The sequence below is a fragment of the Peromyscus leucopus genome, chromosome 20, assembly GCF_004664715.2.
Source record: "Peromyscus leucopus breed LL Stock chromosome 20, UCI_PerLeu_2.1, whole genome shotgun sequence".
NCBI classification, from domain to species: Eukaryota; Metazoa; Chordata; class Mammalia; order Rodentia; family Cricetidae; genus Peromyscus; species Peromyscus leucopus.
This window is the reverse complement of record NC_051080.1, coordinates 4,572,630-4,600,239: the sequence shown is the minus strand read 5'-3', so window position 1 is coordinate 4,600,239 and position 27,610 is coordinate 4,572,630. Positions and strand designations below refer to the sequence as shown.

Here is a 27,610-nt window from a genome sequence, read left to right as displayed (position 1 = left end):
GTCAGGCTGGCCTCGAACTCAGAGATCCACCTGCCTCTGCCTCCCAAGTGCTGGGATTAAAGGCCTGTGCCACTGCCGTCCAGGCTTGAACCAGTTTTGAAGAGCCAAGCTCCTGTTGGCTACCATCCCATGTCCCCAGATGGTTAAGAAGCCACCAGCAGGAGTCCCCTCTAATTTCATGCAGGGACATTTTTTCTAGTCCTATAAGAATCTTCTCACCAGGCATGGTGGTGCACATCTTTAATCCCAGAGCTCCAGAGGCAGAGAGGCAGGAGGGTTGGCCTCTATGAGCTCATGGCTAGCCTGGTCTACACACTGAGTTCCAGGCCCTGAACGCTACATGGTAAGACCCTCAAAAGGAATCCTCCCTACCTGCTCATCCTCTAGTAAGCAATAAAAGCTGAGCCCCTCGGATCAAAAGAGCTGAGCTGCAGTGAAGACTCCCGGCGGGAAAAAGCTGCAAAGACGAGTCAGAGACCAGAGCAGCTGCCAGGAGGAAGCAGAGGGCAGCCCAGCTGCCTGGAGAGGGTTCAAACCCCGAGGCACCTGGAAAGGATGCTTGCCGAGCTGCCGCAGGCTGTGCAGTGCGCTCCAGGTCCCCAGCTTTGGGAGCTGTCACTCATGCTAGTCGCTTCCATGACAGAGCTGTCTGTGAGTCACTTCTGCTCCTGTAAGTGACCCCAATAAAACTGAAAGGTTCGCCAAGCTGGGCTCTAGTGGTATCCATACTCTGGTCCATTGTGGGTTCCCTATCTGGGGTGAGTAGATGTGTGTGTTGTGTCTCTCCAGAAAAAGTTTTGTCACACGACACCAAGTTTCTCAAAAACAAAACAAAAACAAGAAAACAAAACCAAACGAAACACCCCAAAGAACAAAACCCAAACTAACTATCAGAAGTGCTTCTCACTTCTGTACTCAGGTCCCGAGTAGCAGCGTCGCGGCAACAGCAAATCCGGCCAGCATTTCCCTCCCCGTCTCTGGGCACTTCCTCCAGCATTTCCCCACCAAGCCCGGCAGCAGAACTCATCCATACCACCCACCACTCACAGTGTACGCGCTGGGCACGGTGGCACACCATCTCGGCATGCGCAGATGAGGGGATCTCACGCTGAAGGCTAGCCTGGGGTACTTGGGCCCTTGCCTCCGAGGACATCCACACAAAAAGGACAGACAACTCAACGGGTTTCCCTTACTCGGGTAAGTGCGCCAAGCACACCCACTTGAGGGCATTCTTGTATTTCTCCTTAGCCGCTCCCACAGTCTAGCCCTAGGGAAGCACTGTCTGTCTCCTGTCTCCACGCTCTCTTTATTCTGGGCGTTGTGCTGGAATGGAGTCACACAGTAAGTGGCCTGCTGTGACTGGCTCCTTTCACCCTGTTCACAGTGTGTTCAGAGTTCACCCATGTTGTAAGCTTTATTGCTGTAAACTCCTCCTTACGGCCGAGTCTGTGTGCACAGCCCACGTTCTGTTTATCTGCTCACCTGAAGGTGAGCACTGGGGCTGTCTCCGCCTCTGACTAGTAGGAATCATATCATCTACGGGCACGCTTGTGTATGGCTGCTGTTTTCAGTTCTCTTAGCGATCTATGGAGATGCTGGGCCACAGGACCCAGGTCTAGCTGTTCCAGGAAACACCAGACTGTCTTCCAAAGCAGACACAGTGTTGACATTGCACCAAAGGATGAGGGTTGCAGTTTCTTCACACCTTCACCGCTTGTTAGCTGGTTTTCTGACCCCAGTCACTTTTGACAGTGTGAACTGGTATTTCACTACGGTTTTGTTTTGTAGCTATATAGCTCTGGGTGGTCTGGAACTATGTAGACCAGGCTGGCTTTGAATTCACAACAGATCCTCCTGCCTCTGCCTTCTGAGTGCTAGGACTAATTATGCATTCCACCATACCAGTTCTTCCTTGTGGTTCTGGATGATGATTCCCAGGTGATCCACAATGTTGGCCATTTTTTAGCCACCATGTGGGTGCTGGTGACTGAATCTGGGTCCTCTGGAAGAGCAGCCAGTGACAGCTGAGCCATCTTTCCGACCCCCCACCCCCCATTTTTAAAGTTTTACTTGGAGAAGTGTTTGATCCTCTGTCCATTTTCAAACTGGGTTTTCTAGACATCAGTGTTTACATGTCCTAGAGACAAACCCCTTTAGGACCTATGGTTTGTAAACATTTCACTCCATTCTGTGGGAGAACAGTTATTTCCTTAAGGGGATCATTTTGATCTTGGACTTTTCCCAGCTTTCCAACTTCTCATATTCTTCTGTGCGTGTATGTGTGTTTGTGTGTATATTTAAAATATATAGTAGCATGTTACCACTTGTATGGTTTTCTTTAGCAGAACAATTTTTAGAATATGAAATCATAGGATTTATTCACATACCAGCTTTCCTACTGCTGTCCCAGAATCCCACATGACAGTCAGTCACCAGGTCACGGCAGCTCTTTAAGTCTTTCTGGACCTGGATACTTTGGAAGGGACCTGGAACATTTTGGAGACTATCTTCCTAACTTGGGTTTGCATGATGCTAACTCTTGCTGATCAAGCTGGCTGTGCCGGGAGGCCAGCAGACAGCGCCTCTCAGCGTGTGCTCATTTCAGGAGGGAGGGTGCTCTAACTCGGTCTCTGGTAAGGTGGGAGTCACCTGCAACGTCTTTACTGCACACGCAGAGGGACTGGTTTCCATCTGTTCTTGGATGTAATCCCTAGTAAGACAACAACAACAACAACAACAACAACAACAATAATAAAGCTTGGCTCAGCCTGGCATTGAACACCTTTGATCCTGAGTCAGAGGCAGGCGATCACTATGAGTTTGCGGCCAGCCTGGTCTACATAGTAAGTACAGGCTAGCCCAGGCTATATAGTGAGACTCTCCAAAAAACCAAATATCCGAACTCAAACAAAACACACTATATTTTCTCTTTGCAATTAATATTCTGGAAGGCAATACGTTAAGATTATACAACCATTCTGCTTCTCATATTTCCACCTACTGATTTTAGGATTCATCAATTGATCTTGCTTATGGGAAATAATATCGCTCAATTTCCCTCAGCCCTCGTACATTATTCATTAACTGGAAGTCCTTCCATAAGGAAGAGTTGACCCCATCTCCACTTATATACTTCTATTATCGGGATTAATTAAGTTTTGTTGTTTGTTTTATAATCCAGTAGAACATCACTATTTTCACTGCTCAAACTCCAGCTTGCTGCTGAGTTTCGGGTTTTCTCTCACGTCCTTTCGAACCCCGCCCCGCCCCGCCCTGCCCCGCCAGCATGTCCGTCCTTTCTGGCCGGGGATACAGCTGAGTGCCTGAGGTGCTCACTTCGTCTGCACCAGGCCCTAGATTCAATTTCTAGCATTGTGAAAGAGAAAATAACAAAACCAAAAAGCTCTCAGCTCCTGCCCAGGCCTGGGCGACTCCCTCCAACCCTGTAACAGGTCACCTGGATGGACACGACGCTGGGCTCTCGGGCAGTTCGTTCAGAGCTAGATGAGCTCTTCCTGGATTTCTTGGACTCTACAGTCCAGTGAGGGATGTAACATACACATGTATGAAAGCCAGCAGCATTCTATAATGTGGCATAGAAAATAAGTTAAGGGCGGTGAGACACTCGCTGAGTACACAGCACTGGCTGAGTAACCCTGACGACCTGAGCTCAGTCCCAGGAAACTACGTAAGAAGGGGTGGATCCCTGTACACTCCAGGCCAGCCAGGGGCACCCATCGAGACTCTGTCTCAAACCCCTCACCCACCAAAGGTTCAAACCTCCTAAACTCATTTTTAAAAAAAAAGTTTAAATCTTAAAAAAAAATAAGTTAAGGGTGCTGGAAAGATGGCTCTTCCAGAGGACCTGGGTTCAATTCCCAGAACCCACATGTATCTCACAACTGTCTGTAACTCCAGTTCCAGGGGACCTGACACCCTCTTCTACCCTCTGAGGGCACCAGGCCGGCAGGTAGTACACAGACATACAGGCAGGCAAACGCCATACAATTAAAATAAAATGGTAACCACGAAACAGTAAAATACTTCAGAATAAACCAAAGAAGAGACAAGACCTCTCCACAGAAACCTGCAAACAGATGACGGGAACCGAAGAAAACACAACTAAACCAAAGACAGTGTATGTCCATGGACTGCACTGCTGGAATCTCCAGTCAGCTGGTCAGCGATCTACAAATTCAATGCAACCCCTATCAAAACCCCAATGGCAGTTTTCACAGAAACAGAAAAAAAAAAAAAAAAAAAGTCAATAAAAAACTGAGTAGACAAGGCAATCTTGAGCAAAAAGAACAAAACCGGAGGTCTAACTGAAAATTCTCCTCCAAAGCTACAGCAGTCAAAGCAGGATGGCGTGAAAGCCCCACAGAACTGTATAGGCAAGAAGTCTGGGGATTACAGTGCCTCAAACCAAAGTAAAACCAGCTAAATGGGATCCTATTAAACCAAAAAGCTGCACGCCAACCGACTGATGAGCCGATCAGCAACATGAGGAGATAACTTACAGCAGGGAAAATGTTTGTGAACCACACACCCGACAGGGTTAATACCAGAAGTGTCCGTGCTGGAGAGGCGGCTCAGTGCCTAGGATGGCGGCCTGCTCCTCCAGAGGACCTGGATTCGATTCCCAGCACCGACATGGATGCTCACAGCTGTCTGTAACTTCAATTCCAGGGGATGTGACAGCTGGCCTCTTTGGTCACCAGATACACGGTGGCACATAGACAAGATATGCAGGCAAAACACCCATAAATATATATAAAAAAACTAAAAACATTAAAGATATATGAAGAACTCAACTCAAAGTAAACAAATATGCCCTAATTTAAAAGTGGGTAAAGGCGCTTGCCACAAAGCCTGATGACCAGAGTTTAATCCTGAGAACACAAATGAATAAATGTTAGGAAAAAAAAAATTAAACGGACAAATGACCTGAAATGGCATTTCTCAAAAGATGTTCAAATGGCCAATAAATGTATAAATAATGCTCGCCATCACCAACCATCAGGGAAATAGAAATCAAACACAATGAGACATCACCTCCTACTTATTACAATAGCTTTGTCAAAAAGGTGAAAGAGAACGCGTGTTGGTCAAGACCCAGAGAAGAGGGAGTGTGGCTGGCATGAGTGTGAACTGGTACAGTGCTTACTGGAAGCCGTACAGAGGCCCTTCGAAATACCCACATAGAAACGCCCCATCCCCAGCAACCCCTACTGAGGATGCAGCCGAAGGACATGGAACCGGCGGTCAAAGCTATCTGCACCCGTGCTGACTGCACATTATGACAAGAGCCTGACACGGAATCAGTGTCCTAAGATGAACAACAAACCAATCAAGACCCCAAACACGCCGGCATACTATTCAATCTTAAAAATGAAGGAAATCTTGTCATTTGCCACAACATGAAGAATCTGGAGGACGTTGTGCTAAAATAAACAAGTCAGGTGCACAAACGTACCTACAGCACGCACGCGCTTTCTCCTTTATACGTGAGATCGGAAAAAGTGGACTGTGTAGTTTCAGAGTAAAATGGCAGTTACCAGGGGCTGAGGCTTGAGAATGGGACAGCACTGGTCAAGCTTTCAGCTACATAAGAGGCCATGCATATGCTAATTAGCTTGATTTAGTGACTCTGAAAACATGCCAAGCTACCATGTTGAGCTGGGCCTGGTGGCACAGACCTGTAATCTCAGCTATTCAGGAGGTTGAGGCAGGAGGATTTGAAGTCCAAAGCCATTCTGAGCTGTAGACAGAGGCTATGGCTAGCCTGGGTACCTTGGTAAAGCCCTAGGTTCAATCCCCAGTACTACTACAACAAACAACAACAAAACCAAACAACAAAAAATACACTGTAAGCCAGGCGTGGTGGCGCACGTCTTTAATCCCAGCACTCGAGAACCAGAGGCAGGCAGATCTCTGTGAGTTCGAAGCCAGCCAGGGCTACACACAGAAACCCTGTCTACAAAAATGTGCGCACTTTTCATTGGTTGATCTGCTCCCTCTGCAGAGGCAGTGTGCACATGAAGAAAGGACGCAGCGAACTTGGGCTGCGGGCGTGAACTGAACAACTCAGCGCGGTGGATCTGAGGGCGCCCAGAGCCGAGTGCTCCTCAGTCCTGATCTAGCGTGGACACCGACTCTTCTCTCATCCCTGGGTAAGAAGGAGTCCTATACTGGACACAGGATGGGAGACCGCGGGAGTGTTTGCTGCAGTTCACTCAAGAGGACCTGTTTGTACCCCCAATACACGAATACAAGCCCGGCATGGCCACCTCTGCTTCTAACCCCAGCACGGGGAGAGTAGAGACGGCTGGATCCCAGAGCCCGCTGGCTTCAGGTTCATGAGAGAACATGTCTCAAGGGGAGGAGGCAGAAAGTGACAGAACACAACACCAGTGCCACCTTCTGCCCTAGGAACACACCTGCACACACACACACACACACACACACACACACACACACCTGCACACACAAGCATGCGCCAAACACACATTAAAAAGGGGGTGAGAGGGACCCTGGGTGTAATCAGAGACCCATGCTGGGGCTTTCGGGAAGGCCAGAGCCAGAGGCCTGGGGAGGGGACAGCGGAGGCGACTGCTGGGCTGGTCCAGGCTCACCTACAGTCCCAGAAAGCTGGTCCGGGAGCCTTCCAGCTCCGCAGGCTTAACCCCAGTACCCGCTCCTCCAAGCTCTGTCCCAGGATTTCTTTGAAACAGAAACAGGCTCTGGCCGGCCTTCTGCACCCAGGTAACTCCAGTGGGTCAAGCCCAGATGCCCCCTCCTAAGCTGGCAGTTTGGACCTGGAGGGGACTGTAGGTCCACTTCACTGACAGACTCCCACTCTCTGCTCTTTCTCATCTGCCTGCACATGGAAGTGCAATTTCTGGATTCTGGTTCTGGCTAGAGCCTGACCCCAGGAGAGACTGAGAAAGGCCATGAACACCTCTGGGCTTCAATTTTATTCTCTGTAAAATGGGAGCGAGTCCTCTTTGACATCTCTGCCAGCTGGGTACAGAAGGATGGTATCATGGAAGGGGCTGTGGTTGGGCAGAACCAGCGGGCCACAAAGGGTGGTGGTGTGGTTGGTGTGTCACTCATGGGGCCTTTGGGAACTAGCAGCCTGCTTTGATGTTGCCGTTCTCAAGGCCTGAAGGCTTCCCAGGGAAGCAGGGCGGGGAGGAGAGGAAAGGGAGGGCAGAGGGCAGAGGCAAGAGTGTTGGCCGCCTTCTGGGGAGGGGGCACAGGAAGTGAGGTGCTGTCTACAGAGGAAATGAGAAACGAACACCCCCAAACTTCCCATCGGCAGCAGGGAGGGAAAGCAGGTTTTAGCTTTGGCAGGGCTGTGGGCTCAGGGTGGGGGAGAAAAGACGGAGCACCATCAGCACCATCTGGCAGAGAAGGGGGAGTCTCCGTCTTGGACAGAGGAAGTCAAGGGCCTAGGACGTCCCCACACTCGGGAAGTGGAGGGAACAGAACCACTGAGCCGGGCTGTGAAGGCAGCACTCGGCTCACGTGGTGCGGATCTGCAGCCTTGGCCGGCCGCCTGCTTCCAGCAGTGCCCAGCCACACAGCTCGGCACGCGCCTCCGCTCACACAAATACGCACCAGGCTGGGGCAGGTCCTGCGAGTACTCACTCTTACAGTACATGCCTTTTCTCTCAAGTCGACGTAGATTTGTAGTGATTTATGGGGCACGGTACCCTAATTACACGTATACAGTATGTGACAACCACATGGGGCTGCCTGCACCCGGCCTTCCTTTTCAGCCCTTATCACAGCTGCATTTTACAACTGTTTAGTCGCTTGATAAATGTGGGCTGTCTTGATAGGAAGTTCTAAAATATCTGCTGGCTTCATGAGTGGCCTCGCACAGCTTAAAAATTCCTCCGCAGCTGGTTTGGACATGAATCCCGGCATCTGAGTGAAGATCAGCGTTTGGCCGATGAATTCTGACAGTGATTTGTAATCCAGTGCGGGAACCTGAGGTGGGTGCTCTGGCTGTAACACCTGTAAACCACTCCCCACGACATCCTCAGTTTCAGGGTGAGAGTATAAGGAGTGGGGGTCGCTGAGAGGTGACGAGGTTGGGGTGGTGTCCTTGAGGATGAAATCAGTGCCCTTACAAGAGAGGCTACGAACTGGTAGTGGTAGCTCATGCCTGTAACCTCAATACTCAAGGGGCTGAGAGAGAAAGATTACCAAAGTTCAGGTTCAAGGTCAGCCTGGAATACAGTGAGATCTGTTTTGAACAAGAACAAAAACAAAACACAGAGGCCTTAATTACAGCCTGGCTCCTCAGGCCTCTTTCATCTGTCTAACTCCTGGAGGAACCTCTAGACGCTTTCTAGCACACGGGAATACAATGAGAAGGCTTTATCTCTGAACCGGAAATCCGTCCTTTGCAAGACACTGAGTGTTTGTCACATGCTTGGTACTGTACCCCTCGGCCTCTATAGCTGTCAGAAAGAACATCTGAAGTTCATGTGACTTTGCCACAGCAGCCTGCAGCCAGAGGCGTGGGGAACCCCTTTAATGCTCAGGGTTGCCAACCAGTCAGGGAACAGACGGACAGTGTAGGTGAGGGGAAAGAGAATCCACGCGTGTGTGTGTTTGTCTGCTCTAGTATAAAGAAACTCTGCAGGCAAGCACAGTGACGCACACCTGTAACCCTAGCACTGGGAAAGCTGAGGCAGGAGGCTTCTATTTGCAGATCAGGCTGGCGGGCTACGCAGTGAGAGCCGTAGCTCAGTGGTCGGGGGTTTGCCGAGCACACACCAGGTACTGGATTGGATCCTCAGCAAAGACAGAACAGCTGGACGCTTGAGTGAGAAACCAGTAAGATGCTATCCAGGAGAGGGGGTGAAGATGGGGGATGAGTTCTCACTGCACGCCTTTCTAAAAACTAGTTTGATTTTTCAACTTTGTGAAAAAAAAAAAAAATCGAGTGAAGAATTAAACTCTAGGCTGCACATGTGGTGGTGGTGCACACCTTTAATCCCAGCACTCGGGAGGCAGAGGCGGGCGGATCTCTGTGAGTTCAAGGCCAGCCTGGTCTACAGACTGAATTTCAGAACAGCCAGGGCTACAAAGAGAAACCCTGTCTCAAAAAAACAAAAACCAAACCAAACAATGCCTTCTCCCAACCTGCCCCCCCCCCAAACAACCAAACAAAAAAAAACAAAACAAAATAAAATTCTAAACTTCAAGCATAACATACACCTCTCATGCTGTGACCCCAGTACAGGGCTACAGAACACCTTACTCTAAAATACATTTTTTTTTTTTTTTGAGACAGAGTTTCACTATGTAGGCCCATTATGTAGGCCAAGCTGGCCTCAAACTCACAGGGTGCTGGGATTAAAGGCATGTGCCACCATGCCTGGCTAAAATAACTTTTGAAATATATAAGGAGTCTGGGGTTGGGTGCATGCCTTTAATCTCAGCATCTGGGAAGCAGAGGCAGACAGATCTCTTAAATTCAAGGCCAGCATCGCCTACAGAGAGTTACAGGACAGTCGAGGCTACATAGAGGGACCCTGTCTCGAGGAGTCAGTGGATGTACAAGGGTAGTACAACCCTCGCCTGGGATATGTCCTTAAGGCCTGGGTCCCGTCACCAACACTCCAAAAATACAATTCGTATAAGCGGAGTGGCTCACACTTGTAATCCACTGTTTGGGAGGCAGAAGAACGACTACAAATTTGAAGCCATTCAAATTTGTAACCTAGTGAGTTCTAGGAGGCCAGTCTGAGCTAGAGTAAGCACTTGTTTCCAAAAACCAAAAACAATTAAAAAAAAACAAAAAAAAAAAACAAAAAAAAAAAAACGACTTGCCCAAGTGCCATTTGAGACAGAGTCTTGCTGGCATCACAGGCCTGCACCACCACCATGGGCCAAGTTCGTTCTAAAGCTTCTCCCGGCTGCGTCCATCTACAGCCCTGCAGGAATAAGCAGAGGAAACATCCCAGGAGCAGGTGAGGCAGCCTGGCCAGATGTGCGTGTGGACTCTGACCATGCGTGCCGACGTCTTGGCTCCCTTTCTCCTCCGGGGTAAGAGAGGCTGCTGTGTCCCCAGTCTGTGGTGAGGGCACAGAGGCACTACTCAGAAAGTGGCGAGAGCTATGTGCCATCTAGACCAGCAGTGCTCACCCGGGGGTCGCGACCCCTTTGGGGGTGGGGTCAAACGGCCCTTTTACAGGGGTTGCATATCAGATGTTTACATTAAGGTTCGTAACAGTAGCAAAAACCTTACAGTTGTGAGGTAGAAATAAGAATAACTTATGATCGGGCGTCACCACAACATGAGGAACTGTTTTAAAGGGTCATAGAATTAGGAAGGTTGGGAACCACTAATCTAGACCCTTGGGAAGGAGCAAAGTCTCGCCAGACAGCAGGATAAGCAGACCACCCTCCAATCCACGCACAACTTGGGTACTAAGAGGTATGAGGTTGATCCAGGGGAGACTTTTAAGTCAGGTGGGAATGAGATAGGCGAATGACGGCTAGAAATGCCCAGGGCTGCTGTGAGCAATTTCTACGGGGGTGTCTCAACACATCCCTGCACAAAAAGGACCAATCACAGCCCCTGCCCCAATCCAGCTGGTGTCAAGTGAATCAGCCTTTGGAAATTTAGCCCCTGAGAACCAGGACCACACCCCCAGGGGTGCCAGGGTCCTCCATAGCCTCCCCCTGGGGTCAGAAGCAAATCTAGGCTGAAATGGAAGAGAAATGCAGATCTACTGCTCAGGCCCTGTGGGCAACAATATGACAATACAAACAGCACCATGGATCGACCCTCCTCTTAAAAGAGCTGTTTAAACAAACAAACAAAACCAGTGTTCCAGACGGAACCCAGGGCTTTTCAAGTTCTTTACTACTGGGTTACATCCCTGGCCCTGTAATTTTTCTTTTTCTTTTTCTTTAAATAAAAAGCTTAGTTGAGTACTACTAAGCACCCAGAGCTCAAGGACCTGCACAAGGTTCAGGATACTGTGCCTAACTGGGTTCTTCTAAGCACCTACTGGGTTTTTAGAAATCAGTAATAACAACGATAATTCACCTTAATAACAGCCTGCCCCCCTCAGACCTCTTTCATCTGCGTAACTCCCAGAGCTGAGAAAAACGGTAATTATGGAGCAGGTGCCACACCCCAATGATGATGTGTTATTAATTCATGAGCCCTGGCTGGGAAACTGAGGCCCAGGGAGAAGGACCTTGCTCCAGAGGAGCTAAGACCCCCGGTGCTGAAAGTTGCGGGGCAGCTGGGAACTGGAGATGTCGGCTCCGCGCCAGCAGTTTTTAGGAACATGTTCACGAGAAGTGCGTTTACTCCAGATGCGGGTGGGGAGGAAGGTATACACAGACCCCAGATGTGTGTCCCTGGCTTTCTCACAAGGCTGCAGCAGGACCGAGTGCACAGCCCTGGCAGGGAGTGATGGCCTTTGTCTTTGAGTCCCTGCTCTACTCTCCTGGAGTGCAGAGAAGCAGGCCAGCGGCTGCCTGAACCATTGTCCCTAAACGAGGGGACCACAGGGTAAGAGAGGGCTCCGGACAGCTGCACAGCACAGCACAAGAGGCAATGGAGTGTCAGGGAGTGGAGCAACTAGTGGATGGGTGTGGGGACCTAAGCAGAGCAAGTCAAGAAGTGAGGACAGGGCCTGGCATCTGTAAGGCCCTGGGTTCAATCCTCGGCACAGGAAAAAAAAAAATGTCACCGTAAAACTGTTTCTTGGGAACAGGCTTCTCAGTGCCGCACCTATCCACCTTTGGCAATGGTCTTCAAATGATGCGATCCTTCCCACAGCAAGTGGGACTCAGCAGGGGATGCCCTGCTGGCCTGATATCCAAGAGGGCCGGTGGAAACCTGCAGGCGGCCTTTCCCGTTTGTATCCAAGAAGGGAAGCGGCGGAAACTCAAACCAGGATCGCGGATAACAAGATTCTGCGGCTATGCTTATAGCCTACTGTGTGCCTAGCACAGCCCTGCTGTGTGCCTAGCACAGCCCTACTGTGTGCCCAGCACAGCCTGCTGTGTGCCCAGCACAGCCCTGCTGTGTGCCTAGCACAGCCCTACTGTGTGCCCAGCACAGCCTGCTGTGTGCCCAGCACAGCCCTACTGTGTGCCCAGCACAGCCCTACTGTGTGCCCAGCACAGACTGCTGTGTGCCCAGCACAGCCCTGCTGTGTGCCCAGCACAGCCCTACTGTGTGCCCAGCACAGCCTACTGTGTGCCTAGCACTGTGCCGATGCTGGAAACAAAAACCTCAGCTCCCAGGGAACCAGAAGAGCCAAGGCAGGAAGCCATCAATGATCTCATCTTCTGTTGCTCCAGCTTTTCTTCAGCCAGTTAGAAGCTGACCAAAGCACCCAGGGAACCCTAGGCTAACGCTCTAAATAGTTACCTCGGTTCAAGAACCAGCATTCTTTGATTTAAACACAACCAGTTCTCTCATGAATGAGAGACTAAGGCAGAAAACCACGTAAACCAGGGGCGTGAGGCTTGAACCCCATCTTGGGGCACTCACCACCACGTGAATCACTTCCTTTCTGTCAGCTTCCCTGTTTGGGGTGGGGGGTGTCGAGACAGGGTTTCTCTGTGCAGCCCTGGCTGTCCTGGAACTCACTCTGTAGCCCAGGCTGGCCTCAAACTTACAGAGATCCACCTGGCTCTGCCTCCTGAGTGCTGGGATTAAAGGTCATGGGCCACCATACCCGGCTCAGTTTCCCCATTTCTAACTTGAAGGGGGGCCTTGGACTAGATTCTTCTCTCAGATTCCTTCCAGCCTGTGGAGGCTCTACATTGTTTTGATGTGGTGGCAGATCTCAGGTTGATTTACATAAATTTGCATGTTCAATCAAAAACTCCAAACTCCAAGTATAGAAAATCCAATCACTCCATTAGTGCAGCCAGACAGGCTGGAGGCGCTGCCAGGTTCAGGCGAGGGTTGTCAAGGCGGACGGCAGTAGCAATGGGATTTGGGGGAGGGGCTGAGGGAGGCAGGAGTGAAGAGGGGTACCTGTTCTAAGAGACAGCGGCGGTCTGGTGACCCGGGTCTGCCCACCGGGGCCCCTCACCCCTCACTCGGGCTGGCCGGCCTCAGAGCCATTCCACAAGATGGGACTGCCGCGTCTGCCTAGCAACAGCTGCATCCTTCACTCTGATAGGAACTCCACCAGTAACTGCTTTCTGGGAAACTGACCTCCCTGGGAGTTTCCATTATCCATTTCAAGGGCTTCGCAAGCGTGAGGGAGGTTTCTTGGGGTTTAACCTGCAAGCCTCCTGCAGAAGCTTCCTAACATAGGGTGGCAGGGCTGAGGCCAGCGGGCTGCCCAGGCCCAGGGCAGCTGGCGGGGTGAATGACATTGCAGGACAATGTGCCTCACTCACATCCCAGGGCCTCCTTAACCACCTCCTCCTCCGACAACACTCCCCTTCACCTGGGAGACCAAGGATGAAAATAAACAAGAACATGAAGCCTTCTGGCTCTTGGGCTGGAAAGCAAGTCCTAACCTGGAACACCAGAGTCCTGAGAGAGCCCTACCTCAAAGAGGTAAGGGGGCTGGGAAAACCAGGGCTGTGGCAGCGGCGGCTCCTCCCCGCTGCTTGGGAGCTGGGGCGAGGACAGAGGTGCAGTGTGTGGAGGCAGCAGGTAGGATGGGCAACAGCAGTGGGGCCCTCCTTGCCCTCTTCCCACAAGAGGGTGGATGAATGTGCTGGGCTTCCCTGGCTCAGATCCTAAAACAAGTCCCAACAGCTGAGATGCAAACTGTCTCCTGGGAATTGCCTACCCCGCTGGCCCTTGGCTGCCTCCTCCTCTCTCAACCCCTCCCCCAAAGATCCAACTCAAAGACTGGCCCAGTCATGATGTCTCACCTTGATGGGTGGGCCGAGCCTGAGCCAGCAGGAGTTCATATCCCAAGGCACCAGGGTGAGCAGAAAAGGACTATTCACAGGCAGAACAGAGTTCTGTTCTCTCAATCCCAAAGTCTAATCCTCACGAACTGTGGCCCGGCATTTTAGCTCTGAATGGAGACACCCTGCTGGAGGATCTTCCTCCCTCTCCAGTCGCCCACCAGTGGGAGGGATTTTTAGATCTTCTGCTCCCTCCTGCTGAGTGTTGAAGATGAAGGAAATTGAACCCCGTGGAAGCAAACTATCCTGCTCAAGGTCAGAGGAGGCTGGAAGCGCAGGGCCCAAAGCTCCTCACTCTGGCCATCTCGACAGCAACTCGGTGCCCACACACAGACCTTCCCTGCCTTCTGATGAAGTGCCGCCTTCTCTGCAGCCCGAGACAGCGGTCTCCCTGTCGGGGGTTCTCCTCCAAAGGCTGGAGCTGGAGGAGGATACTATAGAGCCAAAGACACCTTAGGCACGGACCACAGGGGCTGGAAGCGGAACCAAATGATGACTGTGGGAATACCTCTCTAGACAAAAATACTCGCGGTCTCTCTGGAGCAAGAAACTCCATTCATCTCACCCTGGGGTTGGGGCTCAAAATCCGTGAGCCAGGCTTGCAGGCCAGATTGGGGGTGTGTGTGTAAGATAAAGGAGGGTCTACAACAAAGCAATTGCTCACTTCCCCTCAAAGGACTGGGCACACAATAGTGAGACAGACTCTTTCTCCACGGTTCCTCCAACCAGTTCTGGTCCAGGCCTCTGTCTCCTACCACTTCCTCTGGTTGACAATTGTGTTTAAGCAGGAGGACCCACTGGAGAACGCAAAAGAGAGTTCCTGGAGAGGAAAATGACAGATTGCCTTTAAAGCTAAGGAAGCCCTCAAGCCTAATTAAGACCCCTAGCTCCTGAGGAAGTGGGTCTTTAAAAGGCAGCTGCTAGGCAGGCTGGGTGGGTTTGGCTGAACCCTCTGGAAAGCCAGACCTATGGGGAGGTGAAGGCCTTCTGTGCCCTTGGGACAGCGCCAAGGCTAGAGAGACAAGAGGAGCCTTCTGCCCAGGATGTAAAGAGAGAGTTGGGGTCCCAACAGCCGCTTTCCCGGGCCTGCTAAACCCAGGGACTGTCAGGCACTGATAAATCCTCTGCATTTTTTTTTTTTTTAGCACCCCAGCCCAAACCCAGAAAGCCTTTTCTGTCGGGGCTGCCCTGTCCACGCTCCAGCCCAGCCCTTGTCCCCCCTCAGCCTCTATTCAGCATGCAGCCTGTCGGTCTCCCTCCTTCCCCTAGCCCCTCAGAGCCTCAGTAGGGTTGTTCCCAAGACCCGGTCACTCCGCCTTTCCCCGCCTCCCCCACGCCCTACAGCCCCGGGCCACAGGGACTGGAAGGAGGACGCAGGGGTGCCCCGGGCTCCGGTTTGCGCCTGCGCTTTGGGGGAGAGCCCCCTCCCTCCCTCGGCAACCCAGCACCGCTGAGCCGTACCGGGACCGTGGGATACGGGTAGGGCGGGCGGCGCCGTGGGGGCAAGGTCAGTGCTTTCAAAGAGGGAGGGAGACCCGCCACCGGAACATCCCCCACTCCCGAAAGTTTCCCTTCCGGGGCCACCGAGTGTGCGCGAGGATGGCGCTCAGGGGCGGGAGGGGTTGGGGTGGGGGGGTGGACAAAGTCACAGCAGGACCCTCCTGAGAGAGTGCGGCGGGAGGGGCGGGCGGGCGGGCGGGCGGCGAGGTGCGGGCCGGAAGCCTCGCGGCCCCTTCGAGCCTGAGCTGCCACGAGAGCCTTTCACGCCACAGTCCCCGGCCCCCGCCCAGGGCGTACGGCCCCCCGCCTCACGGCCCGCTAAAGGCTGAACGGGGCCTGAACTCACCGAGATCAGGTGCTGAGCCCGGCAGGCCTGGTCCGCCGGATCCATGGCCGCATCTCGGGGGGAGGGGGGACGACACAGAAAAAGGGGGGTACCGGAGCCGCCTCTTGATGTCAAGGCTTTAAAGGGGCCAGCGAGCCCCGCCCCTCGCCTCGGCCCCGCCTCCCGCCTCCCGCGCAGCCAATCCGGGCTCACCCTGGGCGCGCGCCCCTCCCAGCTCTGTCCAGATGTTCCCAGGACGAGAGCGAAGTCTGCCCGGCCGGCGCGCGCCGCTTCCGCCCGGGTGGGGAGGGCCTCCCCTCCCCCTCCACGGAGCCACACTCCGCGCCAGGCCGGGGCTGACCGGCAAAGCCTCCCTCCCCAGTGCCGGGGTTGGGGGATGCCAGGCCGCGCCGAGCGGGGCGGGAGTGGGGGCATTTAGAACAGAGAAAACTAAGTAGGTTCCCGCGGGCCCACGGGCATGCGCGTCTGCTTCCGTGGGGCTGGGCGTGCACGTGTATGCGGTTGAGAGCGTGTTTGTAATTTGCCATTCCTGCTTACGTGTTGGGAGTAAATCTCCGGGAAGAGGCCCGAGTGTCTCCTTGGCCTTAAATGCTCTCTCTCTTTTCCTTCTCTAGGTCGGGGTCTTCCCAGATAGCTGGAAACTGGGCGAGGAACAGGCAGCATTTGTAGAAAGCAGGGCGGGTTTAAGAGGCAAGGCAGACCCAGGCGTGACTGCTCTCGCTTTTAATCCGCACACTAGCGCTCGGGACGCAGAGGCAGGCAGATCTCTAGTGCAGAAAAAGGATACTGCCTTGGTTTTTAACCACTTCCTATCCGGGAAGAGGAAGTGCAGTTCAGACCGCTGGCTAGAGGAAACAAGCTAATTAACTCACTCAGGCCCTAGCAACCTAGGAGCTCAGGACCATTCTCGTTGGTCTATTTGCTGTTAGGCGTTTGTTGAGACGGGGTCTCTATGTAACCCTGGCTAACCAAGAACTCACGAAATCGGCCAGGCTGACCTCGAACTTGCTGTGATCCTATAGCTTCTGCCACCGTTTTGGTCCTTGAACACTTACTTGCCCTTCTGAGGATAATTTTAACCTTCACAACCTGCATTGTACTAACTGGCCTGGATGTCCAATGGATATACATTGGACACAATGTATATTTTATTAAAATGGCTTCTGTCGTATGTGTACGGGATAAGCCTTAAAGTGAAATTAGTCCACTAAAGGAACATAAACCATTAGAGAACATAGGGTGGTCAGGTTGGCTGGGATTAATTAAAGAGTTCCTCTCTGAAGAAGGCATCTTATTTAAAGCGGGATTCTGAAGACAGAAAACTTAGTAGGGATCTAGGCAGGACAAGAGAGCGGTAAAAAGCTAATTACCAGCATGGGATAGCAAGCTCGGGAGAGTTGGTGAAGGAAGTTTTGTATGGAAAATAGAATGAGCATATGGATAAAGGAGTCGTTTTGGGTTTAAAAACAAAACAAACAAGGTTCTCACCGGGTAATTCCTCCTGTCTCAGTCTCCTAGGTGTTAGGATCTGCAGGTGTGCCACCATGCCAGGTCAAGCAAGCACTCGATATGGGACCAAATCCATGGCCTTCCGTTCCCTTTTCACCGGATTTCTTGATGCTCGGTTATGGCATCTTTGGAACACTACAGGACTGATTAAGCCTTGCCCAATCATCCGGTATTTATTGAATGGGGATTAATGGGCCAATCCTAGGAGCATAACAACAATTAGACACAGTTCTTTCCTCAAAGGGCTTTAAAGTCCAATATGAATGATGTATCTGTTGTATCCTGTGCTTGGGATGGAAATCTTGAGTCTGCCAGGCATTTCTGACTACTTTGGAATATTTGCAAGTAACTGAACTTTTGGAAGCAAACCGTGTCTAGATTTTTTTTCTCCATTCACATCCACCCTTATTTAATAAACACAGACAGAACATCTGCATGTCCTTGCCCTCCGTACAGGCTCTCACACACTGGATATTTTGGCTGTCAGATTTTGGCAGACTTTATGCTTCACAGACCTTCATCCAGAGACAAGATGTGAAACTGTAGCAATGCTTCATGGTTATTTTCTTTGAAGAGGCTTACTACATTTTGATTCAGTTTTTAATCAGTTTATTAAAACTTCGAAGTCCCAAAGTTGATTCTCCATTCTTACTCTCCATCACTAATCATGTCCGTTCCTTGTCTGGAGCTGCAGGCTGCTGTTTACAAACCTGTGTGATGGTATGGAGACCACGCCCTCGCCACTCACACCAGCATTTGAACAGCGTACTCTTACTGTTTTAAAAGACTGATTTATTTTTGCACATGGGTGGTGTTTTGCCTGCATAGATATCTGTGCACCACTTGAGTGCTTAGTGCTCACAGAAGTCAGGTGAAGACATCAGATCCCCCGGAACTGAATTATGGATGATTGTGAGCCACCTTGTGAGTGCTGAGACTTAACTCTGGTCCGCTGCAAGAACAAGTACTCATAAGCACTAAGCCATCTTCCCGGATTCTCTGCTTTGATACTGTGTGACGGTCAGCCATTCAGTGTTGGGCATCTTCAGAGGCTGACACCACAGTCACTTCACTGTTGATAAAATGACCCAGATTTAGCCGGGCGGTGGTGGCGCACGCCTTTAATCCCAGCACTCGGGAGGCAGAGCCAGGAGGATCTCTGTGAGTTCGAGGCCAGCCTGGACTACCAAGTGAGTCCCAGGAAAAGGCGCAAAACTACACAGAGAAACCCTGTCTCAAAAAAACCAAAAAAAAAAAAAAAAAAAAAAAAAAGATGACCCAGATTCAGAACTCCTGAATTGCTAAAGTTGCTAACTGGCCTCTCAGAACACCCTTACCTGCCTAATATTCAAGTTGGATCAACTCCAGGACACAATCTAGACGTTACTACTACCTAGTAAGAGGAAGAAAGGAGCTGGCTAGTGTTTCATTCATTTTCTCAGTAGGAGTAAGTCATTGCCAATATACTTTGAAATCTCTCACCTGCAAGATAGTGATGTGTCTGCTCACATCCTTGAACTTCTTTTTTGAGTTGGACCCAATGGTTCAGGCCTATAGTCCTCGATACTTGGGAAGATCACAAGTTCAAGGCTTGTCTGGGCTACAGAGTGATTTCAAAGACCAGTTTAGGCAACTAAACGAGACTCCATCTCAAAACAAAAAGTAGATAAAGGGCTGGGGATACAGCTCCGTGGTAGAGTACTTGCCTAGTATGTGTGAGGTCCTGGGTTCAGTGCCCCAAATTTTTGCTGAGCCTTTACTCTGTTAGGCCCTATGCATACAGTATTAGGCTGAGTAGCAAGGATGACTTTGGAAAAGTAAGCAATGTGAAAGCTGTACTTTATCCTAGGAGCAAAGCAGAGCCTTGGCATGGTTTTAGGAGAGGGTCGGGGATAGAGCTGGAGGGATGAATAATCAGATTTGTATTTTGTGGTTTTTTTGTTTTTTTTTTGTTTTTTTTGTTTTGTTTTGTTTTGTTTTGTTTTGTTTTGTTTTGTTTTGAGAAAGGGTCTCACTGTGTAGCCCGAGGTGGCCTGGAACTCCCTATGTTGACCTGGCCAGCCTCGAACTCAGAGAGCTGCCTATTTCTGCCTCCTGAGTGCTGGGATCAAAAGTACATCACCAAACCTGGCTTCAGATTTATATTCTGGAAAGATCACTATAGTCACAATGTGGACAGAGGTAAGACTGAAGTCAGGGACACCAGACAGAAAATATTTATATCAACTGGGGAGAAAAAGGAGAAGGGACGTGATCAGGGGTAGGAAATAATATAGTGATGGGTAGAAGAAGACTTCAAGAAGACAAAGCAGGCGAGGCCTGGTGCTGCACGCCTCTATCCCAGCTCTCAGGAAGCAGAGGTACATGGATCTCTGGGAGTTCAAGGCCAGCTTGGTCTACATATGGAGTTTCAGGACAGCCAGGGCTGTCAAAAAAACCAAAACTGCTGGGTGGTGGTGGCGTACACCTTTAATCCCAGCACTCGGGATGCAGAGCCAGGCAGATCTCTGTGAGTTCGAGGCCAGCCTGGTCTACAGAGATCCAGGACAGGCACCAAAACTACACAGAGAAACCCTGTTTCGAAAACAAACAAACAAACAGAAAACAAAGAAAATGAAATACATAGCAATAGAGGCAATGGACCTTGGGATTATAAGTGGAAGGAAGTGGAGAGGAACCAGACCTTTCAACTGTATACTTTGCAGATAGTAGGACCACACACTGAAATAAAAGATGCTGGAGAAAGAAGCTTTAGGAGATGGTGTGCTTACTTCCAAACAGGTTGATACTGAAATGCCCAGAAGACATCCAGCTTGAGATGCCTCTCCAGGGACGAATACTTCCTTCCCAACTGCTGCTGTTCCTCAGGGGAGGCTACAGAAATGCTGCACACTGACCCCAATGCTGTTCCCGGGTTTGGGGGTGGGGGAGTGGGGGTGGGGGGTCGTGTGTATAGACATGCTGCACATCAATCCTTAGGACAAGCTTGTCGTGCTGTATTGCATCATCCAAGATAGAAAATCCCATCATTTCCTATGTGTGCCATGATATGAAAAGATTAGGATGCTAAAACTCACGTCCATATATGGCATGAACGCAGAAGAGAGACTGGGGGAAAGGAGACGAGCAGAAATGGGGGGAAGGAAGGTGTGGGAGGATGAGTACAGTCAAATACATGTTTTTATGATATATTATGTACAATGAATATATACCAGTGGGCGGGGGGAGTTGGGGGCTGGGCTGGAGAGATGGTTCAGAGGTTAAGAGCACTGGGTGCTCTTCTAGAGGACTTGGGTTTGATTCCCAGCAGCACCCACATGGAGGCTCACAACTGTCTGTAACTCTAGTTCCAGGGAATCTGTCACCCTCTTCTGGCCCAGCAGGCACCAGGCAGACATGTAGTGCACAGATACACATGAAGACAAAACACCTTCACACACATAAAAGATAAAACAATAAAAAATATAGGATGAGAAGCAGTAACGTTGGCTTTTGGTAAATAATTTTGAAGCTCAAGAGAGGATCTGAACTAAAGAAATCTACGAGTTATTAAAACTAGGGGCACCACAGGGTGGAGGAACTCATATAGGAGAGGGGTGCTGTAACAGAACCCCAAGGAATGCCAACATTAGACAGGGGTCTCCAGAGGAGAAAGGAAACCAGAGGGATGTCATCACCAGAGTCCAAGCCAGATGTCCAAGGACCAACTAGTTTCCAGTGCTTCCAAGGTGGGGTCAGCACAGACATTCTTGTGACTTTAGCCACACATCACTGGAGACCGGCAAAACCAGATATGGAATGGTTGAGAAAGACATACATAGTCAGTAATGGAGACAGGAAGTGTATAAACCTTCCAAACATCTTAGCTGTGCTGTTAGAGAAAAAAACTAGGCAGATATAGGTGAACAGGAATGAGGCAATAGGATATCCATAAGGGCTGTTTTACTCAGCTTTAGGAAAGCATTGCTTAATTTAGAAAATAATTAAAATTAATCCTTTAAAAGAATGTGCATGCAGGGCCAGGGAGATGGTACAGTGGGCGAGGTGCCTGCCAGGCACATGTGAGGACCTCCGTTAAGACCATTAGCACCCACATAAAAAGGCATGGTGTGGTGGTGCACATCTGTAACAGCAGCAGCAGCAGCGTGGGGTGATGGATCCCTGGAGTTCGCTGACCAGCCTAGTCGACCAATGTTCCAGATTCAAGGACAGACTTTGTTTCCAAAAATAAGATGGAGTGATCAAGGAAGACACTTGATATCAATCTCTGGCCACCTTAAGCCTGCATACACACCCACACCCACACTGTATGTGTGTGTGTACACCCCGCATGACTCACACTTACACCACACATACACACAGTGCACACAGGGGCTGGGGAAGAGCAAGCATGAGGACCTGAGTTTGGATCTCCAGCACCCACAGAAAACCTTGGCTGTGAGGCAGCTTGTGCCTGTAACCCTGGTTCCGGGGAAGCAGAGGCAGGGACAGGAGGATCCCTGGGTCTTACTGGTCAGCTAGTCTAGCTAATCAGTGGGATCCAGGCTCAGTGAGAAACCCTATCTAAAAAACTAAAGGCCAGCAAGATGGCTTAGCAGGTAAATGCCACTGCCATGCAGGCCTGATGACCTGAGTTTGATCCCAGGAGCCACAGTGGAAGGAGAGATCAACTCCTGAGTTGGCCTTTGACATCTACATGGCACACATGCATCTGCATTCACACACACACACACACTGCATTCACATATACACTGCATTCACACACACTGCATTCACACACACACTGCATTCACACACACTTCATTCATACACACTGCATTCACACACACTTCATTCATACACACTGCATTCACACACACACTGCATTCACACACACTTCATTCATACACACTGCATTCACACACACTTCATTCATACACACTGCATTCACACACACACTGCATTCACACACACATACTATATGCAATAATAATAATAAATAAAATAAGGGGAAGCGGTTGAAGAGGACATCCAACACCAACCTCTGGCCTTGTTGCATGCACATTCCCCCCCCCCCCCCCCCCCCCCCCCCCCCCCCCCCCCCCCCCCCCGCCCCACATACGCAATAAAAATGAGTGCGCATACTTAAGACAAAAACACTTGCGATTTTTTGGTCATGTATATCTCCAGCAATGAACCATTTTATCCTGTCCTTGATTCTTTGATCTGACTAAACCTGTCTATATGGGTGCTTTGATTTTTTTACTACTTGAATGTATATATTCTTTTCCATTTTTCCTTACGTTTGTTTATTGTCATGGAGGACACACGCCACTGTGTACGTGTGGCTATTGGGACAGCTTCCAGGAGTTCGTTCTCTTGTGTGGATTCCCGTGTGGCCAGCCTTGGTGGCGAGCACCGTTACCTGCTGAGCCATCTTGGCTGCCCTAGTGTGTTTTTTTGACAAGCTCAGCGGGCTAGCCTTGGACTCACCACCCTGCCTCTTGAGTGCACCAGCAATCCTGTGTTGTCTACTCTTAAAAAGAAACAAAGGCAGGATCTTCTCTCTTTCGTTCCTCTTTTGCCATAGGCGTGGCTATGTAGCCCAGGCTGTCCCATAGACCTCAAACTTGAAAGCCTCTTTAGTCTTTTGAGTGCTGAGATTACATTCGTGCATCACATCCAGCCAAAAGCAGAACCTCACCTTTTACACCATCCTCATATTGGAGACCCTTCCTGCTCAACGTGTGTGTGTGCGCGCGCACACGCATGCACGTGTGAATATGTGTGAATGTGGAGGCTAGAGGAAAACTTGAGTGTCGTTCCTAAGTAGCCGCTCACCTTGGTGTTTTTGAACAAGATCTTACAATGTCGCCTTGGCTGGCCTGAAACTCTGTAGACCAGGCTAGAGCCAAACTCACTGAAACCTACCAGCCTTTGCCTCCCAAGTACACAGGCCGCTAGTTGTTGCAACCTGTTTTTTTTTTTTTATTTTTTTTTTATTTTTAATATTTATGTATTTTGTGTATATGGGTGTTTTGTCTGCAGGTAAATCACAAGCTGTATATGAGATTAGTCCTTTGTCAGATATATTAAAAATAATTTTCTGCCAGGTGGTCGTGGCTCACACCTTTAATCCCAACACTCAGGAGACAGAGGCAGGTAGATCTCTGAGTCTGAGGCCAGCCTGGTCTACAGAGCAAGTTCCAGGGCAGCCAGGGCTACACAGGGAAACCTTGTTTCAAAAAGATCAAAAACAAAGTAATAATATTTTTCTTAGTTGGTTCTCATGAAACATTATTTTGTCCCTCTTTTAGTCAAATGCCTGTGGATTCTGAGTATTTTGTTATATGTGGAAAGTACTACAAAATTTACACTTGCTCTGTTCTATCACCTGCCTGTCACCAGCCCATCCAGTGTGTTCTTGCTCTGGCCAAAGGTCCCTTTCTTCAGGCTCACAGGGACTGCTCCCTGCCAATCATTCCACATCCTGTTGGTGACAGCATGTCTCTCCTGCCGAATCTCCTGTGCCCACTGTAGTTGACGGACTTCGTTTCCTGAAGCTCATGATCACATTAGCTGCTATCAGCTTCTTCTTCTTCTTGTTTACTTTAGTTTGTAAAACAGGCTGAATTAAATTAAACAGCTGTTTAATCTGCTCCCGGGCGCTATCCCACAGCAGCTAAGAGCATGACAGGCATATGGAAGGACCTACCATGAAGCCTCCTAATTTGCCATAAAAGTACATGAACTAGCCACACGCTAATGAATATCTGAAATACGACTGATCCAAATGGAGATGAACTTCACCTGTATTTAAATGCCAGACCTGGAATCTTCAGTGTAAGGGGCGGTTGGTGGGTCTCACTCTACTGCTAACTGAATGAAAACATTTTGGAGATATTCGATTACATACCTAAAAAATTTTTTTTTGAATACAGGATCTTGTTGTATAGTAGGTTGGCCTGGAGCTCCGCTGTATGCTCCTCACTGTCCTCAAACTCAGCCTCCGAAGTGCAGAGATTATGTATGGGTGGAGTGTCCCCACACCCAGCTCATGTCTTTTTACAAATGTTAAAGTATATCCAGCCTCATTCTCTATTTACGTCTGTCCTGAGGCCTAAAGGCTCAACCTACTGATGCCAGCGCCTTAGTCACACTGGTTTGATATAGATGATCTCTTCTCAGAGAAAAGGTATTTTCATGGTCTTCACGGCTCTCATAAGCAATTAAGCAGTCATTATTTGCTTGGATCCAGGGCCTCATCTTTATGAGCACTAATTACACATTTTCTTCTAGCTGCCATGCAGCTCGTAATGAAGTACAGCGGTTCCTCCTAACTGATCAAGCAACTGCTCGTTCCATAGCCTGTCACTAGTGAATAGGTCGGCCTCAGTCCTAAAGGCTTTCATGGTTTGAAGCACTCTCCTCTAACTGTGGAGATGAAGCTCCTGCATATCCTTTGGTCACTGAGAGCATTTTTTACATCAAGTGGTTTGGGACAGCTGGGCATGGTGGTGCACACCTTTAATCCCAGCACTCGGGAGGCAGATATAGGCAGATCTCTGTGGGTTGGAGGCCAGCCTGGGCTACAAAGACAAGAACGAGCAGAAGTTATTTGGGCCGGGTTCCATTTGAGGCTTTCAAAGTCAGTCCCACAAAAAGAAGCTCCTGTTAGTGCTGTTCTGTTTCTGTGACAAATCACGAGCTTCGTGGCTTGAAACATACTTATTCTTATAATCCCGGAAGTCAGAAATCTAAGGTGAAGGGATCAGCAGGCTGCATGCCTTCTAGAGAATGGAGGGAAGGATGCATGCCCTTCCTGCTCTAACTTCTGGAAGCTGCCCGTACCCCCAGCTTTGTAGTCCTTCCTCATTATCTCCCAACCTGTGGCCTCTGTCATTCTGCTGTGGGTGAATCTCTGCCCCTCTTTTTAGGGGATCCCAGTTAACCACCCAAGCTTACGATCCTAATCACACCAGTAAAGTCCCTTCTGTCTGACACTCACAGGCTCCCGGGGTGGCATGTGGACACGCTGCGAGTCTTGTGCAGCCCGACACAGTGACGGATACAATTCTTTGCACCCTTCTGGTGAGGGTGACAGACAGCACCCAGCAGAGCCGCATGGTAGACTTAAGATATACAGAGAAGCCGGGCTGTGGTGTCGCACGTCTTTAATCCTAGCACTCTGGAGGCAGAGGCAGGCGGATCTCTTGAGTTCAGGGCCAGCCTGGTCTACAGAGTGAGTTCCAGGACAGCCAGGGCCACACAAAGAGAAACTTTGTCTTGAAAAAGAAAAAAGCCGGGCGGTGGTGGCGCATGCCTTTAATCCCAACACTCGGGAGGCAGAGCCAGGCGGATCTCTGTGAGTTCGAGGTCAGCCTGGGCTACCAAGTGAGCTCCAGGAAAGGCGCAAAGCTACACAGAGAAACCCTGTCTCGAAAAACCAAAAAATAAATAAATAAATAAATAAATAAAAAGAAAAAAAAAAGATATACAAGATATACAGAGGAGGACACTTAGCTCTGCCTCCAACTGTGACCATTCTGAGACCACCCCAAGCTAGCGCTGTTTCTGTTCTTCCATCCCCACGGTCTCCAACATTTAAAATGTTCTGTGGCCCTCAATCAGAGCTCCTCATTGTAACACTTCCTTCTCCTGAAAAGCAAGTAAGACTCCTGTTTTCTGCCATTCCCCTAAGCCTTTGCTCTAACAAGCATAACTGTAGCCTGCGGCATGTTGACAGAGTGTCATCACAAAGCGACGGCACATTACTTTACTTTATTCTGAAAAATTCCTTCTGATCCTTTAGCTCGTCTGGGCTCAGGAAAAGGAGGGCGCTATTTCAGTTGTGTGGGCAAACTATGGCAGAAGACAGGACACAGATTGGAAGGCAGGAGCTGCCACATGGATGCAGTGAATGGGATGCACACGCTGTTGCCGAATCGGAGGGACTGTGCACCGATTTCACTGTGGCGCAGACAGGAGGAGCCCACTGGAGTCTCGAGCGTGTGTGCGATGAATGAACGCCACAACGGGATTAGGTTGGAATAGGATTAGTTTGCTTTTGGGATCTTTTGAATTTGAGATGCCTAATAACTACTTCAGGGGATTATGATTACAAAACAGGAAAGTATTAGTCTGTAGCCCTGGGGGCGGAGCTCCCAGGATATTTAAGAGCCATTAGGGGTGTGGGTAAGCTAAAGTAACAGGAAAATGTGCAGAAGGCTAGATGGATCCTAAATCATCTTTCACTTGTGTCAGAATCAAGGTGCCTGCTAAAAACAGAACCTTCACTGTGAACGTACTTACGGCCACACACTGTACACTTAAAAATGCCAGCCCGGGGGCTGGAGAGATGGCTCAGTGGCTGACAGAACCGTCTGCTCCCACAGAGGACCCATGGCCCACACCATTTGTTAATTCCAGTTCCAGGGGATCTGACGCCCTCTTCTGGTGTCTTTGGGCACTGCATGCACATGGTGCACCCATACACATGGAGAACAAAATACACATAAAATAATAACAATGGCTAGCATGACAAATTTTGTCACATACATTTTGCTACAATAAAATACAAGGCCGGGCATGACAGTGGAAACCTTTAATCCCAGCTCTTGGAAAGCAGAGGCTGGAGGATCTCAGAGAGTTCAAGGCCAGCCTGGTCAATATAACAAGCTCCAAGACAGCCAAGACTACATAGAGATGTCTGTGTCAAAACAAAACAAAACAAAAATTAAAAAAAGCAAAACCAAACCAAACCAGGCCGGGATGGAGTCAGTGGCAGACTCGCCAGTGTGTGCAAGGTCCTGTGTTTGAGCCCTAGTCTTAAAAACTAAAGAGAGATGGGAGGGAGAGGGAGGAAAAGCAAGATTGCTGAGCTGTATTGCAGAACCAAATCACAAATCTCCACCTACCTCAGGGGTCACAACTAAATTTTTCTGGGGGGTGATGGGGGGTGAGGCGAAGGCTAGGGATCAAACCTTACAGGTATCTGGTAAACATTCTGCAATTTAGCTTTACTGTGAGCCCTAAATATCTGCTGCCATTAGTTTGATTTTGTTTGTTTGTTTTTTTTAAACACAGGGTGTTAATTTATAGCCCAGGCTGGCCTCAAACTATGTAGCTAAAGCTGGCCTTGAACTCCCGATCTTCCTGTCTGTCTGTCAAGTGCTGGCATACGCCATTACACCCAGTGTCTAAGTACTTCCAAGTATTTTTTTAAATGCTGGCTGGCGAATCTTTCGAGTGTCTCTAACTACTGTGCGAGGCTTGGCCTGCTCTAGAAAGAGAAGCTACCTTCCCTAGCGGCCACGTCCGGTAGCCAGTCTGGGACCTCTCACTGCA

General features: G+C 49.8%; 1 protein-coding gene across 2 annotated transcripts in view; it reads right to left on the bottom strand.

Annotated features, from left to right (window-relative positions):
- The window catches only part of Nckap5l (NCK associated protein 5 like), a 37,219-nt gene extending 21,299 nt beyond the window's left edge, over positions 1 to 15,920 (bottom strand). For both annotated transcript variants that reach the window (XM_028874608.2, XM_028874609.2), the window contains exon 1: positions 15,776 to 15,920. The gene's annotated coding sequence lies outside the window, so the exon portion shown is untranslated. The remainder of the gene's footprint in view (positions 1 to 15,775) is intronic.
- Positions 15,921 to 27,610: the final 11,690 nt, after the last annotated feature.